The following is an 18038-nucleotide window of genomic DNA, read 5'->3' as shown; positions in this document are numbered from 1 at the left end:
ATTTCATTTCTGGTTCTACACTTCACCCTCTTTTTTTTCTAATAACACATCAAACATGTGTCTTCATCAATAGTTTTGCTATTCTGCATTACCTGTTCCTTATTCATGGCGAGTAATCCTGGACAAGTGAGAGTCATTCAAAGTTCCTCAGAAGGGAAGACAGCTTTGAATTGCTTTTATCTGGTGTGCATTTTTAATTATTTGCCTGAGTAGTTCTTCATTTGCAGTTGAAGCTACAGATGTCTGTATTTAACTCAGAGCAAGAAAGAAAGAAACAACCATCATTATTTGGGTTCCTGAAATATTGAACTGTGATAAACAGTTCTCAGACTTTTATCAGGTCCCTCCTTTCTGTCAAGCCCTCTCAGCAGTCACAGAGTAATTACCATTCCTGCCTCAGTTTCTCTGTGGCAACAGATTTGCTGTCATTTGCAATCAAATTAGTTCTGCTCAGCTCCTCAGTGCTCGCTCCTACATCCCTGTGAAGGACCACAAGGAAAACAGTTTATTGGAACATCAGCACCACCTTTGCAAATCCTCTTTGGAGGAGGGAGCTGTGAAGACCTCTGCAGGGAAAACCCTCAAATACAGCCTGCCAAATAAAACATCTCCTCCCTGGCACACCAACGCAGACAAGTGGGCGAGTACAGAGGAGATACACAAGACTGACTTTTGAACAAAATGAGCAGACACCACCCACCTTGACGAGCCTGGATTGGGGCGAGTGATGAACAGGGACTCCACACTGTGTCTATTTTGGGGTTTTTCAGCTAAAGAATTATGAAATGCTCCAGAAAAAAATAATCAAAACTTGCTAAATGAAAAATAAACTGGAAAAACTAAACAAAAATATTATAAATAAATCAGTATTTTTCTACGGTATAGGAAAAGCTTAACAAGAACAGTGGAAAGAACACAAACTCACAATGTGCTATTGAAGGCTGCTAAGATGTGATACCAAGAGACAAAAGTATCTTCCTTGCAGAAGGGATTTTCTCTAGGCAGTTCCAGTCTTAGAGCCTCTTTTACTAACAATTTTGTACTGTCCCTTTTCTGAGTAAAAGGGATCCAGGTGTTCATAGGAGTTACTTTAATGGTAACTATAAAAGCAGGCATGGGAATCTTCCCCACCTTCAATACTATTGCCTTCTGGATTTTTATTTTAAACTCAGTTAACAAATGAACTGGAAAACAGCTGATTTGCAATGATTTAAAAATAATCAACCTTCCAACTTTATCCAGATACCTGCAAACAAGTTAACACAGTCAAATTCAACAAGGACTAGAGGTTATTACAAAGAAAGGAAGAAAAAAAAACTAAGCTAAAGAAATGTGAACAAGTACAAAAAATAATAATCACCTCTCACCAATCAGAAGAAATTGAAAAAGAGAGGGGTTGTGGCTTAATTGAGCATATAGAGTGCTCTGGCATATAGGTCTCTCATAAAACAAGAGACATCTTATTGAATGATGTTCCAACTGTTCCAGGAAAGCAAGTTGATATTCTTTTCCATCTCTGATGAACCAGACCCATCTTCAACTTCAAGGGAACAAATTGAACCAGTGAAAGTGAAGTTCACTGTGAGTAAAAGCACCACATCTAGTAGGCTGCTTGCTCTGTCCACTTCCACAGTCATGATGTGTGCAAGACACCAGCTTTGGTTGTCAGGTCAAGTTGTTGAGATGCATAACCTGGCTGGAGATAGGCTAAATCGTATATTCAGAACACACTGGGTGTCAAGGACAGCCAAAGGTATTTGATCCTGCTGTTAGTAGTTACCCAGCCTTCCAGCAACCCTGTATTTTCTCATACCAACAATTGCTAAATTATGGTCTCCCTCATTCCTTTCTTCGTTCATCAAATCCACAGATGGACTTCATGAAGAAATAATGAAAAAGTTTTTGTGCCAAAAAGGAAGAATGGCCATTAACTAGTACCTCTTTTAAACAGAGGAATAAATAGGTTATTGTCAGGAAAATGAGTGTCAGGTTGTTTGAAACACCCTTGCCCTTTCATTATAGATTTGCAGAAGCAGTCTGCTCTATGCCGACAAACTGAAAACCTCGCCTTTGCTGTGATACACACGCCAGCTTCCTAAGACTGCTTATCTCGCATATTTTGTTACACTAAAGCCTTTTGGTAAGAGGCTGAATTGGAACAGATGAGGTGAGAGGAAGAAGAAAGGAAGGCAAGAAATCTTTAAGCCCCAGACTAAACTGTGATAAAGATTTCCATTCACGGTACAACAATATTTGCCTCAAGAAAGGAGTTTATTCAGCTGCTCAGGAAAAAGGCTCAGCTACTTTGTGATAATGCATTTTCTCAATGATATTGGTAAGTCAGAAATGGCACGTGCCATGGAGACACCAAGAGATTCTTTTAAAGGCTGTGCTCTAAGTTTTAGCATTTGTCCACTACTGACAATCAAAAATAAACATTTAGGGGTTTCCTCCAGTTCTACAGACCATTCTGAGTAAACCTAGGCTGTTTCTATGGGCAAGACTCTAGTCTTGTCCTCAGAAAGCTAAAATTCAACTTGCTGGTCCTGCCACAGACTCCCCTGCAAACCATAACTGTTACTTGCATATGCTTATGTGGGCCAATTCCAACATCCTTCTTCCCATAGAGCTTTATGAAACAAAAAAACTGCTAGTCTTTGTAAATTAAAAGAAAATAAACTTCAGTCCTAATGGTTCATCTGAAGAGAGCTTGATTGTGGCACCACTGTCAGCCTCTGTTCTTGGGAGGAAGAACTGGAGCATTTAGTCTTGAGTTCTGTTATTACAAATACCTTTGAGAGTAACACCTCCAGCAACATCTAAAAGTATTTTGGGACACGTGACAACACTAAGATCTTTTTCAGTACCAGCTCTCTTGCATTTCTTGTGAACAGATTTGTCAGAGTTCAAGCTATTGGATCACAGACCAAATGGTTACTGCTTACACTCTTCACCATGTTAATCTCACCATCTTAAAGGACTAGAAAAGTTAAAGGTTTTGATGTAGTTGCTAGGACTGGTTCAGCTCTTGTGCATATTACATGTTTAATTCGGCCAAATGAACCAATACATTTTTGGTACCCCTTCTCTTAAAAGCTGAAAAAGCATAAAAAGCAGCACAGAAACAGGCCTGCTGTGATTTGAGGCAAAATAGAACAGGTATTGCAAACAGCATAACATAACTCTGTTATCTACCTGTGTCCTATCTCCATGCTAAAAGTTTAGAACAACACAGCTTACAACACTGGTCACTCACTAGAATCCTGTTGTGAAAATAAACATAGATTTTATATGTATATAAATATATGTATTATACAGGAATATGTATAAATATATGTATTTATATGTATATAATTATTTTTTATATGTATGTTTGTTGTAAAATAAACATATGTTTTTACTCAATAGGGCCTCAAAGTGTCTCCAGTACGTACTGCGTAAACTGACATATGATTCATGACTCACCTCTGCCATACGCCCACAGATATTTGGGTTCTTAGGGGTTTTTTTATTAAATAAAATTTCTATATTAGTCTAACTTTTTCTTAGACAAAATGTACAAACAAAATAGGGAAGGAAATGCTGAATGAAAAACTGCATGTTAAAAGTATCAACAAGCAAGTCTGCTGCTGTTATAAGGCAGGGCTATGGCATTTTCTATAATTGGGAATGATGCTGCTTCTACATGAGCTTATTTTGGCCCATTTTAAGTAGCAAACACTGTCATGTGAAGATTCTCTCCAAAGAGTTATTTTCCTCTTTCCACAGGACTTCTGTACGTAAGTTTTAATTGAAACATTTCAGCTCATGTATTACTTCTTCCAGAATATTTACATCTTCGTATCTATGCCATAGTCTCCCTTTCTTCAAGCTGCAAAACAGCCCCATTTATCTCATATCTGTGGTTTTGGTAAAGCATTCCAGATTCTAGCTTCACAGTATGTAAATGCACCTGTAAGAAATGAAGACCCCTGTAAGAAATGAACATTGTCTTCAGAGCAGGTAACAGTAACATGTACTATGTTCAGTACCTCAAATATGTTAGAAGAGGATGAAAAAAAAAAAAACCATACACCAATTAACTGAGCACTCTAAATTCCATTCAATCAATGACACACTTCTAAAAGAAGAGTTTAGTGGCTGTGTAATTAAATGCAGTATCAGACCACACAGTCAAAAGTACTCAAGAAATCACAAGTTTGTCTTTTTAACCCTAACCTTTTGAAAGTTTTGGCTTAGAACAATAAAATTACTTCCTTGTGGTGCCTTTTTGTAATTCAAATGGAATTTGACAACATTTTGTCTTTTTTATCTATGAGTTCATTCAAAGTTAATCCCACTGTAGTTTGAAAGCAGGGCCAGAATATCTCCAGTTTCTCTGGCACCATTTAAACTGGGGACAATTTTACCAACTATTATTTTTTTTAAGGTGAATTCTTCCAGAATAGGTGAAACAGCTGTGACTCCTACTTACCTGGACTATGGGAGGAGCCAGGTTCTTACTTGATGCCTTCTCTGCATCAAGTGCTTCTCCATCCAGGTACTTTTGATAAACATTTCTGTATGTCTGTGCCTCTTTCTACTACAGGTCAAACCATCCATTCCAGCATGAGCAGAATACTTGTTTCCTGGTGATACCTGTCTGCCTGTGCTCCCAGAGCCAGGTGCCCTCATGGAGAGATGGCTGTGGCATGCACAAGCTCTCTTTAAACATCTGCTCAGGGTAAACCTACTCAAGACTTCATCCTCACTAAGTCACTCAGTGCTGGTTTATCTCTTTATCATTTAATTAAATCGCTAATAATTGGATTGTGTAGACAAAGCTGAACAAAAAATTACTATGGAAGGCCAGAGTTAAAAGACATTGAAGATATATTTCACAAACTGCAAGTCTGGCAATAAAAGTCTACCAACTCTTTCCTACCACATCAGAGTTCTGTGAAGAAATACGCTACAAATGGCTTTTGGCTGCCTGCCAAAGCCTCAGTCATTCTGACATATGTACAGCGAGACAACTGCTGACTCAGTGTCAACACAACATATCCCTGATCTTCCACATCATGCTTAAATAGCAGCATTATTGGCTAGGCAGTTTGTTTTATAGACTAAAAGTAGAAGGAAGACAAAAGCATATATTGGGTAAGTAAGTTCAGGCCAACTGAACCCTTCAAGAGAAGGGCTCATAGCAAAGCTCTCAGTGGAATGAAACACGTCTTTTTTTTTTCCTTGGTACTCCTCTCAACAAACAGAGGGACTTACTGAGCATTCCCAAAAAAACTGACATCACCCAGATGCACTGCACTGGCTGTAACTCAGGTGAGGTACACAAGTTTTGCCTGTCTCTATGGTTGGGCATCTCAAGCAATATCAAGATATTACAGGAGTTTCCCTCATCTCAGCTACTCTACACTTCACAGGAATCAGCATCAAGATGCTGGAAACACAATCCACTGGTTAATCTCTCACCAGTTTACACACTTAAAAGGAATAAAATATACAAATTACAATGTTGCAAAAGAACTTCATAGAACAATTTTTGATGCATGCATTGAATTGTGGCTCCTTTTAATTCATATCTGGATTAGCAGCTACTACTTTGAGACAATGCTTGAACTTCCCAGGCCTTAAAACCCAGGAAAAAAAAAAATCCATCTTTGTTTTGAGCAGATACACTGATCACTCCCAAAGGTTTTGACAGTACTTTCATCATTATGAAGAAAGAATGTTACACAGCTTAATTATGACTTTTGCAATGTTTTGCCTTCCAAGAAATCACATAAAGCCTAACTATCATTAGGACAAATACCACTAGACAAAGGAATAGAATAAAAAGCAGAAGAGAAAACAAAACCAGTACACTTAAAATCCAGATTACATTACAACTCAAGTTCATTTTAAAAGAAAATATAAATACATGCAACATATGAGTTCCGTAAGAACTTGTTCTACATTGAGCTAGAAAGACTAAAACAAACTAAAATTTAGCAGCCAATTTAATTCTGAGTTTAAGTTTACCAACTTCAATGGAGTTGCACCAGGGTAAGATTTGTCTCAGAGAGTTAACTGAAACATTGAAAGGTTGAGCTCGGGTAGAAATTTAAAATGCATGCTAATGTAATTCAAATTGAATAAATTTGGAAGTCTGACTTTGTGAGACTTGTGAGAGTAGGGAAAACACTATGATTTTATTCTACATGAAGTTTCACTTGTATAAACACTATTTCTTGTTTCTCCTTATGTAAGCAGAATCAGAATCTGGTTCCAAGTTTCTTGCCATCTGGTCTGAGACCTCCCAATCAGTTGGTTATTGCTCCCTGAAAAAATTGAAACAAATGCAGTAAAAGGCCACTAGCATGCTAATTTGTGAACTGCAGTGACAAAATTGAACTGAAACAAATGATAGCTAATGAGGCATTGTTATTCACATCTTATGTGGCTTTGCTTCATGAAATGCTTGCATACTTAGGACAGATGCTTATTCAGGGTTTTGGAAAAACTTCACTTCCTTCGGCTGTCCGAATTAAGAAACAGCTGAGTATCTTTTCCCAATGCAAGATGTATTAAGTTACACTTCAGCTTATAAAAATCACAAGAATTAAAACAGCCATAATGTTGTAAAGCTCCTTATTTAAATCCACAAGATACATTTCTGTACTCTTAGATTATTCACTTATAGTATAGCATATTGGTACGTGGTCATCATTAGTAAAACAATTTTTAATCAAAAATCCCAATATTTTCCTACTGATATCTTTCCAGTGACAAGTGTGTATACTAAGGTAATCTACATCTAAATTCCTCCAATATAAAGCAGGAGCTGTAAGATTAACAAACCTTTAAAGATCTGTTTTTCTTCTCTTCTTTACAGGAGAGAAAAAATCCCATTGTATTTCAAATATTTTTTCCTGAAAAGTACTCAGGCCAACTACCTAGCTCTCACTTATGGCAAGCACAACTAATTTGTACACTCCTCAACACCAATTTTTCTGCTCACTGTAGCTGCCCTCATTTTCTTTTCTGCATCCTGAAAAGATAATTGAAATATATTTACTCAGTCTTTACAGGTAGGGGCTTTTTTATCAGACGTAGAAGAGCACACAGATAAAAAATAACTTGTATTCTCATACATGGAAGTACTATTTCATGAGCATTCCTTTTTAGTGAAAATGAAGCTCCCCTACCCATCCTGGTAAATAGGAACTAGTTAGGATTGTTAGGCTGAGCTGCTCCCCCAGCCAAACAGGTTCATTCATTGATCTCTAGTTTAAGCCACAATTTTATTGGACTGATCACATAAAGTGAAAGATGTGACACCAATCCCTCCATCCCAACAGAATTTCAGTTAAGGAATTATCAGGCAGGGAGACCTCATTTTCCATTCATATTCCCCAGGATGTGTGCACCAGGCTAAAAGGCAAGACAGGAGCTATTTATACAGATTACTTGTCCTTGTCACCATCCACACTCAGCTGGTGGCAGCATTTAGCCCTGGCACTCTGCAATTATTATATAATTCATCTTGTAAAAGCACCTCAACACCAAGAGGAACAGATGTGTCAAAAATACAAATAGAATTATACTGAAGGAAACAAGTTACCCTCCTGAAGGAAATAAAAACCCCATAGCTTGGAGAAAATATGATATTTTCTAAATCTTGTCATCTCTTTCTGCTGTCAAATTCATGCTGTATCATAAACAGTACAGGTACACTGTCAGGACTTAAAAGAAAATGATGAATGTAAGAAGCTACATATTTAAACAGCGATTTATTTCCTAGAGTGAATATGTGTCTTCCCTGTTGCTTGCTCTGAAAGGAAACAAATAGCATGAAATGTAGCACTTGGGAGGTAATTGCATAAGTTTACAGGCATCACTTACAGGAATGTTGTCAATGTTTACTTTCAAAATGTATTAACTTAATTTCATTTGCATTTTCCTTTCTTACCCTTCCAAGGAAAAGCTGAGGTTCACTTCCTTCCTTTCCCATTGTGCTAGAAAGGGGCCTCATAGGTGCTTTACACTAAGTCACATAGACATTATTTCAATTATTAGTTATTAAAGTAGTTAATTTAAAGGGTTTTAACTAAGGACTAAGAATTCTTGAACAAATAAAGATTATTATACAATTAGGAGGAAAATCACTGCTTATAATGCTTAAACAATTATACAGATAATATTGGGTAACAAGAGCAAGGAAAGTGCTAGGATGAGATATTACAAAAAGGTAATTCGAATGTACTGCAAGAATCCACTTCCCTTGGATAAATCCAAATGCAAAAGTCAAGCTTTGCTCTTCTGAACTTGTAAGGGAGAAAGAAAGGGGCAAAGGAGCTACAGACCTGATTCACTCCTTGCACCCAAGTCACTCCGTGGCTTGTTCCAGTATTTGCCACACACCATACTTGGTGCCAGCTTGCAATGAGGTGCCTCAGGGTGCCCCTTCCCTGAGACACGAGAGCCAACAGAGAGCACAGAGGAGAATTCTGGCATAAGTAAAGGGGAAAAGTGACAGCAAGAACAGAGGGAGCTGGGCCAATGTGCAGGCATCCAAATCACCCCCCTGGCCATCGGCTCCACAGCAGAAGCCACTAGCAATGGCACACAGCTCACACACAGAGGCTGGCTGCAAATCCTTCTAAATCTTAAACAAGCAAAACAACCTCTTCCAAAGGTTTTCTTGGAAGGAGAACACAATATAGAGAATAATTTACTTCTTCAAGTACAACAACTCAGTTACCTAGGCACTCAGCCTTTGCTTTTAGACAAAGCTGATGAAGGAACTTCTACTCTGTCACACTAGCATAATTCTGGAATAAATCAACAGCTTTCCACAGAGTTAAGATTTACAGTAGTGTGAATGAAAGCAAAATCCAACAATTTGTTAAGATCAAGACTACAATCTTTGAACCAACATGGAACTCTGTCCTAGTCACATCAAGTCACAGATTTCTGAATTTTTTTCACGTGTTAAAACAAGTATCTGCAAATCTTGTTGTGCTGCTCAGGCAAAACCATGGCAAAAGTAGCAGTGACAGGAATTTTACATGTTGACAGGCTCCAAATTCTTGCAAATCCTCACTCTTTGTTCTAGAACACTAGATTTATTTCAGATATTCTTAAGGAAAGAATGAAGGAAAAAAAAAGGCTACACAATATCACTCAACTGCTCCCAGTATGTCTGGAAAGGGCCCAGCTCTGCTCAGCAAGAGAAATGCCAAAACCAGACAGAACTCTGAAAGATTTCTTAAACTTCCCAACACTAGAGGAGGGCAGAACCCTGTTATTCTTTTCTGAATTTTATATAAATAGATCAACTCTTCCATGTCTCTTTAGTTTTGGCAGAATGTATTATATTTGCTGTCCCTACCAGGGCAAGAGGAACAGCATCAAGCTCAGACTTTGAGAAGCCTGGATTCAATTCCCTCTCAGACACCAGCTCCTTGTGCAACACTAAGAAATCGCCATTTTCCTGTGAATTACTGGTCTGTAAAAATATGGTAATGTTGAGATAAGGATGAGATACCTGCCTAAATAACAGGGGATTGAATTGTCTAAAATAATACCAATGTGTCTAGCCTAATTCCAAAAATTACCAGTCATTTTATGAAGTAATTTTTCTGTACTTTCTAAATATAAAATATTTTTGGAAGTTTTCAGAGAGAAAGAGGAAGTATGATTTAACAAGACAGAAAAAAATGTTTAATATTAGCTGAAGCTCTTCCCATAAAGCCTTCATTAATTTATTCTTTTGATAAATTTGAAACATATAATATGTAAAGCTACAAAATTCATAGTGAATGAAGCATCTTTTTTTCCCACCTCAAGATCACATCTAGAAGTACCTTCCTCAAAACTACAAACACGTGTCTCTTGGCAAGCACAGGTCCATAACTTTTGCCAGTGAGCTGCTTACCACAAAGATTGAAAGAGGCAGCATCAAAAATCAAGCTTTTTATTGTCTTAACTTGTGTTAGTTGCAGCTTGCTCTATAAATTACCAAATTAAAATTACATACAAATACATATTAGAGAACTGTAAACAATTTCTAAAATATCAAAAGAGTTACAGGGAGCATTGGTCTACACAACTCTAGTTCACTACTATTACTCATGCAACACCAAGTACTAAATACTCCGTACAATTCTTATTTTGGCAGTGGTTTTAAACAGCATATTCCTTCCAAAGTCTCCTGCATAATGAGTGGGATAGAAAAATAGCAGCTGTTGTATAAATTATCCAAAAGAAAGAAATTGCTAACTGCTGAAACTTCTGCCAGCTCAGCAGCAACAGGTAGCACAAGCTCTCCTCATTTAAGTTTTGCTGAAGCAAGACAGGCAGGGAAGTGTCCCCTGCACCAACACCTCTGCCTGGAGGTGGAGGTCAGATGGTACCAATTCTGAGCTGCAGGAAGCACTGAGGGTAAAATGGCTGTGGTGGGGGACAAGTTGAGTGCTGTGTGGTGAGCATTTTTGCATGTGATTCACTCTCTCTTTTATACACTGTTGCTGTTATAAAAAATGCTGCTGCTTTTTTTTTGTGGCATTGCTGTTTCCAGTAAATTGTTCACATCCCAATCCGTGATCATCACCTTTTTGTGCCTCCAATTGTCCTCTCCATGCCACTCCAGTGAGAAGGGAGAGCAAGCAAGTGGCAGCATGGTATGAAGAGTCTCATCAGTGGGAGTATGTTGGGGAGTAACATTTATAAACCACACCACCACAGTACAAACAACACTTTCAAAGTTTAATTTATTTAATATTAATATTTCAACATGGACCTTGCTTCCCTGCTGCATGTTCTTGCCCCAGGAAACACCCACTGCCAGTGGTCTTGCAGAGACAGAGAGGAAGAAGGTTGTCGTCTTGTTAATATGAACAAATACAAAAAATTATCCTTTAGAGAAATATTATCCTTTTATCAATGATAAATACTCCCATCCTAGGCCATATTCTGTATATCAAGCACTGGAAATCATTAATGCTGTGGAAGTTACCCTTCAACCTGTATTTCAGTGTTTATAACATACATAGATCAGAAAAATGAAGGCCTTTAAAAATGTAGTGACAGAAAATCCTACCCAGTAGCTGTCATCTGCCCTCATACCCTTCTATGAACACACACGTGGATCACTTCCACATATTTTCCACTTACATGGCCACGGAATCTCTACCACTGCCACCCAAGGACTGGGGTCAAATGCAGTTGTGGTTTATTTATAGGAAAACAACTTTATTGAAGGATGTTTTTCCAGCAGCATTAGACTTACTGTCACTGCTGAAACCAACAGTTCAGATATTTTATACAAAGAACTCCACACACATGAAAAACAGCATAGGATATAAACCTCAGTCAGTCTTTTGTGAAATACAGTCAAGCACACCACAGCGTCCAGAAGCCTTTACAAACATGCATACACTTCTCAGCAACGTCCATCAGAGGCAAGTCAACAGTCCTTGGACAGAAATTATATATTATTAGGCATATCAATCTTTCCCCCTAAATTTTTTTCAGACAACTGAAAGACCAGAGCACCTGTAACACTTGCCAAGCAATTTGTCCTGCCCCAAGTGCCATCTGATCAGCCCTGATTCCAGGGACCAGGTGACCACTGCTTGCCCAGCACAGCCTGTACCCCTCTGCCAGGGCCCCTGGTTTGGATCTCACCACATGCACCTGCTCTGTCATCCACATCCCCCAGAAACACTTTTTCACCTTGACCCAAGGGAAGCTTTCTTCACAAAATGTTTGTGTGAAAAGCTTTGGTTCCGAGGAAATTGCTCAGGGAAATCAATGAAAATAGACATGTTTCCCTTGCAAAAAACATGAAAAGTTAGAAATTTAGTAACAAACTCAGCTCCACTAAAACCTGTTATTCTAAAATTCAATAATAAATGTCAACTATGTTTTTAAGCAGAATGAGTCATGCCTTTTATCAATGTTTAACAATTCTCGTTAGATCTTAGCTCTTTTTTGTCATTAGGGATATTTTTTTCCTTCTTTATTTATTACTTTATAGATAATTCTTTAAGCAATTAAGTAATTCACACAAAACAGCTCAATAATGTCCAAAGTTCAAATAAAGACAAAAGTAATTTCTAATCTGTTTTTTTGTCAGAAATAAACAAATGCAAGAGCCATTCTCATAGGATTTCAAAGACCTTTAAAACCTACAAAACTATTTTTTTTTTGTATAAAAAGATCTCAATACCCTTCTGAGATAGGCATGTGCTTGTTAACTGAAGACTTAGACAGCCCAGGTTCATACCTCATAACAGTAATTACTCTCCAAACCAAAGTCTTGATGAAGACTTTCACACTTTAAACAAGGAGATTACATCTGATTAGGTATTTAAAGGAAACCTAGGGGGGTGATCAGTTTAGGACTTAATGTTAGTGAAAACCCTTTCAAGGTGCTTAACTATTCCTAGATCAAAAAGAACAGACTGAGATTACTACAAATAGGAAACAAACTTTGGATCTTCCATGGAGAAGTTTAGGAAAAAATTTAGAGAATGGGAAGCACAAAAATCAAGCAAATGAAGTAGTACTATGGACCACAGATTACAAAAAGAATAGTAACCACTACATAGAAAAAAAAAAAAGTGACTCAGAAGGACATTTAAATAGCAAATTCGAGACACCATATTCTTGTTCCAGCCAGTACTCTGCAGTGAGAATTTTACTTCTGCAAATAGGTATGGTCCAGGTCTGGTCTCCACGTGTCTCAAAGAACATAAGAAAGTTGCAGAAGGTATGAAAGAGGAGCTAGAGAACACCCCCAAGAACCATTTTCCCCCTTTTTGATAAATTCTTTAGAACAAGCTCTTTAAAGAAGGTTTCATAACTGTAAGGACAGATTGATCCTCCAATATACTCATACCTGAAATGAGGAAGATACATCAAAAAACAGTAGCAGAAGCCAAAGCCCAGCACTTTCATACTTCCAGCAAGGCAAAAAACCTTTTGAGCTAGAGTTACTAGACAGAGGAACAAACTGCTAGGAGACTCAAAGAATGTCTGTCCCCTGAAGTCTTTCAGTGAGGCCTGGCTGCATTCTGGACATTTTCTTTGAAGTAAAATTGCAAGATACGTCCAGGATAACCCAGGGAGACCCAGCTACAGTGCAGTAGATGATTCCAGGCTTGTGCTCCACAAATACATGAAGCAGGAAGAAGCAGAATAACTTAAAGAAATTATCAGAATATGCTACATTACAGGAAGTCTAATTTGTGAGATTTGCTGTGGACCCATCACTGGTGACAATCATGGAAATCAATAGAATTATGTAGGTTTTCTTCTCCCTAGTTGTGATGTACTTACTGCTTGCTCCTGGCATTTTATATGGTTTTCAGAGACATTTAGTGGTCAAATAATATATTGCAACTCAATGTTCTTTAAAAAACTGAGACTAGAATCATGTTAGGTATCTCCTAGCATATTGAAAGCTGTGAAGCATAAGATGAATAAAGGATTAAAAATATATATATATCCCTTTTCTAACATGAGATTTTATTTAGCAAAGAGTTTTATCTTTCCCACAAATAAAGATACACATTTGTTGAACTGTTGCAAAATAAGAATTGGTTATCAATTGCTTTGGAACAACATAAACTGCCAGCATTCTTTGTAAACACCAGTCCTGGACCGATATTCTGTTCTGCAAAAATTTTATGGATAATGACAGCTACTTTAGTTGCAATAATGCTGTTTCATATTACTGAATCACTCAGGAAAAGAAGTCTCTGTTCTATAACTATTTCCTGCTAGCACTGGGCTTCGACATATAACAGGGCTGGAGAGAAAAGTGATTGACCCCTTGCAGCTCCAAGAGACATGGGAGAGCCCTGTCCAGCTCCCCCCACACCCTTATCTCCTTTCTGTGCCTTCAGCCTGCTCAGCTGCTCAACATAGAAATTCAAAATGGGAGACTTGTCTCCCAAAAACCACGTGATTCACTCAAAAACAACCCAGTATTCTGAAATTAAGACTGCACTCTTTATGTATCTTCCAGCTTTTCAGGGTACCTCACATACAATTTCACTTTCAAAGCTTCTTCTAGAAGGGCAAATAAATATTTTATTTTAAAAAGATAAAGTCACATTTCTAATGCATTACCACAATTCTAGCTGCTGAGGGTTTAAAGATAGTGCCAAAAAACTCAAAATTAATAATAATAATAAGTACTGAGGTAAACAGCTAAATTCCTTTGTTTCTAACTCAGAACATTCATCATCTTTGGAAGCCGAATAGTAAAACTTAGTTTGTAACCTCTGGATGTCTGCCAAGTAACCCTGGGTAAGGTAAGATGCAGAACAATGGTTCCTAGCACTTAGCAGAAAACATCACTCCTCTTAAAATCACCCTTTTACTAACACCATTACTGTTACACACATATCTGTGGAGTTGTGTTTTTTATGTTTTATTACATTTGTACTATGTACAGGTTTGTTCCATGTACCCCCGGTTCTGTAATGGTTTCTCCCCAAGTTTTCCCGCCTTTCCCCTGCGTGTCCGTTATCCCCAAAAGTGCTAAGTCATCCCCCTGTTTCCCCCAGATGCCTGTCCGTCACTCGGTGTCCCTTCCCATCCACCTAGAATCTTCCATCCGGGACGCCGGGTGATTGGTAGAGGACCTGGGACCCTTCCCCTGTCTATCCTTCATTGGATGTACCCCTGTATCACACCACCCTCGAACCACTCCGTGGTTTTATTCCATTGGCTGTTCGGTTTTCCCCCATTCCATATTTAATTAGTTTGCGCGATTCGTTTCGCGCTTTCTTCTGGCTGGCTCCAGCGCGTTCCGCCCTGCCCGCGCCTTTCCGGCAAACGCTGGCGCGGCACGCCTGGTCCCCTTTGAGTTATTGTATTCCCCGTTGGATTACAATAAACGGAATTCGTCCCCAGAGAAAGACTCTCTTCGTAATTCGCCATGGGGTCGTTGCTCTTTGGAACTCCGGTAGTGCTTCCAAAAGCCCGTGAGGGTCCAGCGAGAAGCACTAGAAACCTGCCCGCACCTCTCCCCAGGAGAGCTAGCCGGGGCTGAGGAAGGGCGTCGGGGAGAGAAGCGTCGGCAGTCGTGGCGCCCAATGTGGGGCTTGAGAGCATCAGACACCACAGACAGAGGATCACCGAGCCCTGGGAGATGGGTGGATTCAGCCTCGTGGACGTTACGATACCCCCAGCAAGAGCAGACTCCGTTTTAGCGAGTCGCGCTTACGGGGGGATAGGATCAGCAGCTTCGGTTCGCACCGCCGAAGTTCGGTCCTCTCACGGTGAAACCTCACAACTGGATTTTTCGTTTCCCCTTTGGACTTCGCTGGACCCTCTATGAGTCACGGGGGTCCCTGGGGCTTAGCACATCTTGTCTTTTTTGGGGTGGGTTTTTCTTTCTCCTGTGGGGGGGAAAGATCCCACATTTTTCGGTGGTTTTTCTCCCTTTCCTAGGCAGGGAGCTGTAAGGACAGGTCGACTCAGCATCCGAAGGGGTCTTTTCTTTTCCATTGCTATTTTCTAGTTGTGAGGCTCGGTGGCACGTTTAATATTGACACTATGGGTGCCAAATTGTCAGTGCCGCAGAGGAGAATATATGTCCAAGTTGTGGGAATCCTTGTTGGGGGGGAAAAGAAGTTTAAAAAGACCGATGTTAAGCGGTTTGTCCGGTGGCTTTCACAGTCCTTCCAGGACCTTTCGGCGGCAAAATTATACCAAGTCCCGTTTTGGGAAGTGGGGGAGGAGATCCTCCGACAAGAGGACCCTTCCCTCTTGACCTTCACTTATTTGGCACTCCAAATTAGAAATATTATCAAAAATAATATCGAAGAGCTGCCACAGCCACACAAAGGCAAACCCAGCCCCAGTTTAAAAACCCCTAGCCCGCTTTCCTCTCCCTCTCTCCCTAACCCGGGGATTCTCAGACAGGCATCCCGGCACCAGCTGCAGGCAGATTCTGGCCCCTCTGTGAACCCTCGGGGCCCCTCGCAGGGCAGTGCTGGCACTGCTCTGCACTCTTCCCGCACCCCAATTTCCTCGCATTGTACAGCCCTGCCCTGTAGTGGAAAATCTGTCAGTTTTAAGACCCCTGATCCCTCTCCACAACCTTCCCTGGACCTTTCCCAAAATGGCTCCCTTTCCCGCCTCAGGGCACAAGATGGAGTGGACCGCATGGCTTTCCCCGCCACTTGTGCTTCTTCTCCCCACAATCCCTTTCTCCCAACAGCCAACCACTTCCACTCCAGAGACTTCTCCACCCACTCCTACTCTCCACCCCCTTCTCGAACCTCCCCTAATGAATCATTCAACAGTCCTTCCTTCAACCCCACCTCTAGGGGTGATGTAACACCTGCCACACCCCCTGGCCCTGGTTCTGCCTCCTCCCTCAGTTCCCACGACCCGCCTTCTGGTTCCCACGCTTTGGTTTCCGGGGGTGGGGAGCGGGGGAACTGCGACATGCCCCAATCCCTGTCTGCCTTTTCTGCTGCGCCAGTCACCTATACACCGCGGCAGAGGGGCAGACCCTTAACACAGTGGACCCCCATCCCTCAGTCGGTAATCAAGGATCTCTGCAAAGCCCAAAGGGAGTTCGGCCGAGAGAGCGAGTACTTTAGGGGGCTGTTAAGAGCCACGCTCTCCTCAAAGGAATATGTCCCTGCTGACATACGCACTCTCTTTTCGTGTTTGATTACTCTTCCTGAGTTTTTCGTGTGGGAGTCCGCATGGAGGCGGGAAGCACGGGATTTATTACACAACCTCTGGGCTAACACAGAGACCTCCACAGATACGGATGGGGGCATGTTATCAATTGATCATCTGTGCGGGGTTGGGGATTGGGAGACGGCAACAAAGCAGGCCAAAAAGATCCCAAGGGAGGCACTGTCAGCGAGCGCGAAGGCGGCGGAGAAAGCCTTCTTTAGGTTAAGGCCCAGTGGCCCTGTTGTTAACTGTTTCTCTCTTAAGCAGGAGCCACAGGAATCTTTCGTTAGTTTCGTGGATAGGTTGTGTAGGGCAGCAGAAGCGCAGGCTCCGGAAGAGGGGTTGAGGCAAGGCATGGTGAAACAAATAGCATGCCAGAACGCCAACGAAGCCTGCCAACAGGCGATCCTGAGCCTTCCCCTCGACCTGGAGCCGACACTCCAAGACATACTGGACGTGTGCGCTCGGAAGGTCACCTTACCATCAAAGCACTTCCAGGGGACTCCCCGAATGCCATCAAGGAGGGTCTCCTTCCAAGAAGCCCTCACACCATCCACGACCCCGACTCCTGCTCGCCGCTTCTCAGGGCCACCCCCCAGAGGTTACCACCCAGAAAAACCCTGTAACCTCTGCAATAAGAGAGGACACTGGGCATCCCATTGCCCCCTGAAAGAAGACTTTTTACGCTTTAAAAACCAAAACCAACAGCAAGGGTGAGGTGCCCCCAACCCAGGGGGACAATCAAAAAACTAGTTTCTCAGTGCAGTCCCTCCCTGCGTGAGGACACAATCTTGGTGGGAAACATAACATCAGAGGAGAGGAGGGACAACACATCAGCATACCCACCTGAGGACAAAGACTCTATTAACAGACAAGACACTACCGGATTGGACACTAGGGGAACTAGGGCTGGCGAACCAGCCTGTGTGGGGGGAGTTGGGAATTTCATTTCACAGGCATGGCTTGGTCGGGACCCCGACCATCCCAGGCCCATCCTTAACACCCAATCCAACTTCTCTCCATACAGGTTGGCCCTGACTGAACCCCTGCTACTCAAGGATAGCGAGTGGCATTTTATCACAGTTGACACAGAGGACCCAGGGACCTGGAGGAGACTCCACAGTAAGTACATCGTCCTTGGGGACACAAAATACACGCCACTCGAGATCACTATTGCACCCAACTTAACATCTGCAAACCCCGAACACCTGGTGCTGTGGCTGCACTGTGCTCATCCGCCAGTCTTCCTTCCCAAAGGGCAAATCATCACCCAAGCCATACCTGTACCTGGGCCCCCCGTCTACCCAGAAGATCTATGGATGAAGACCGCTGAGAAAATCTACGAGGTG

General features: G+C 41.1%; 1 protein-coding gene across 2 annotated transcripts in view; it reads right to left on the bottom strand.

Annotated features, from left to right (window-relative positions):
- RPS6KA2 (ribosomal protein S6 kinase A2) overlaps positions 1–18038 on the bottom strand; it is a 285833-nt gene that overhangs the window by 204006 nt on the left and 63789 nt on the right. The window lies entirely within an intron of this gene.

This window comes from Taeniopygia guttata, chromosome 3, assembly GCF_048771995.1.
Source record: "Taeniopygia guttata chromosome 3, bTaeGut7.mat, whole genome shotgun sequence".
NCBI classification, from domain to species: domain Eukaryota; kingdom Metazoa; phylum Chordata; class Aves; order Passeriformes; family Estrildidae; genus Taeniopygia; species Taeniopygia guttata.
The sequence above is the reverse complement of the archived record's forward strand: the minus strand, read 5'-3'. Positions and strand labels throughout refer to the sequence as shown.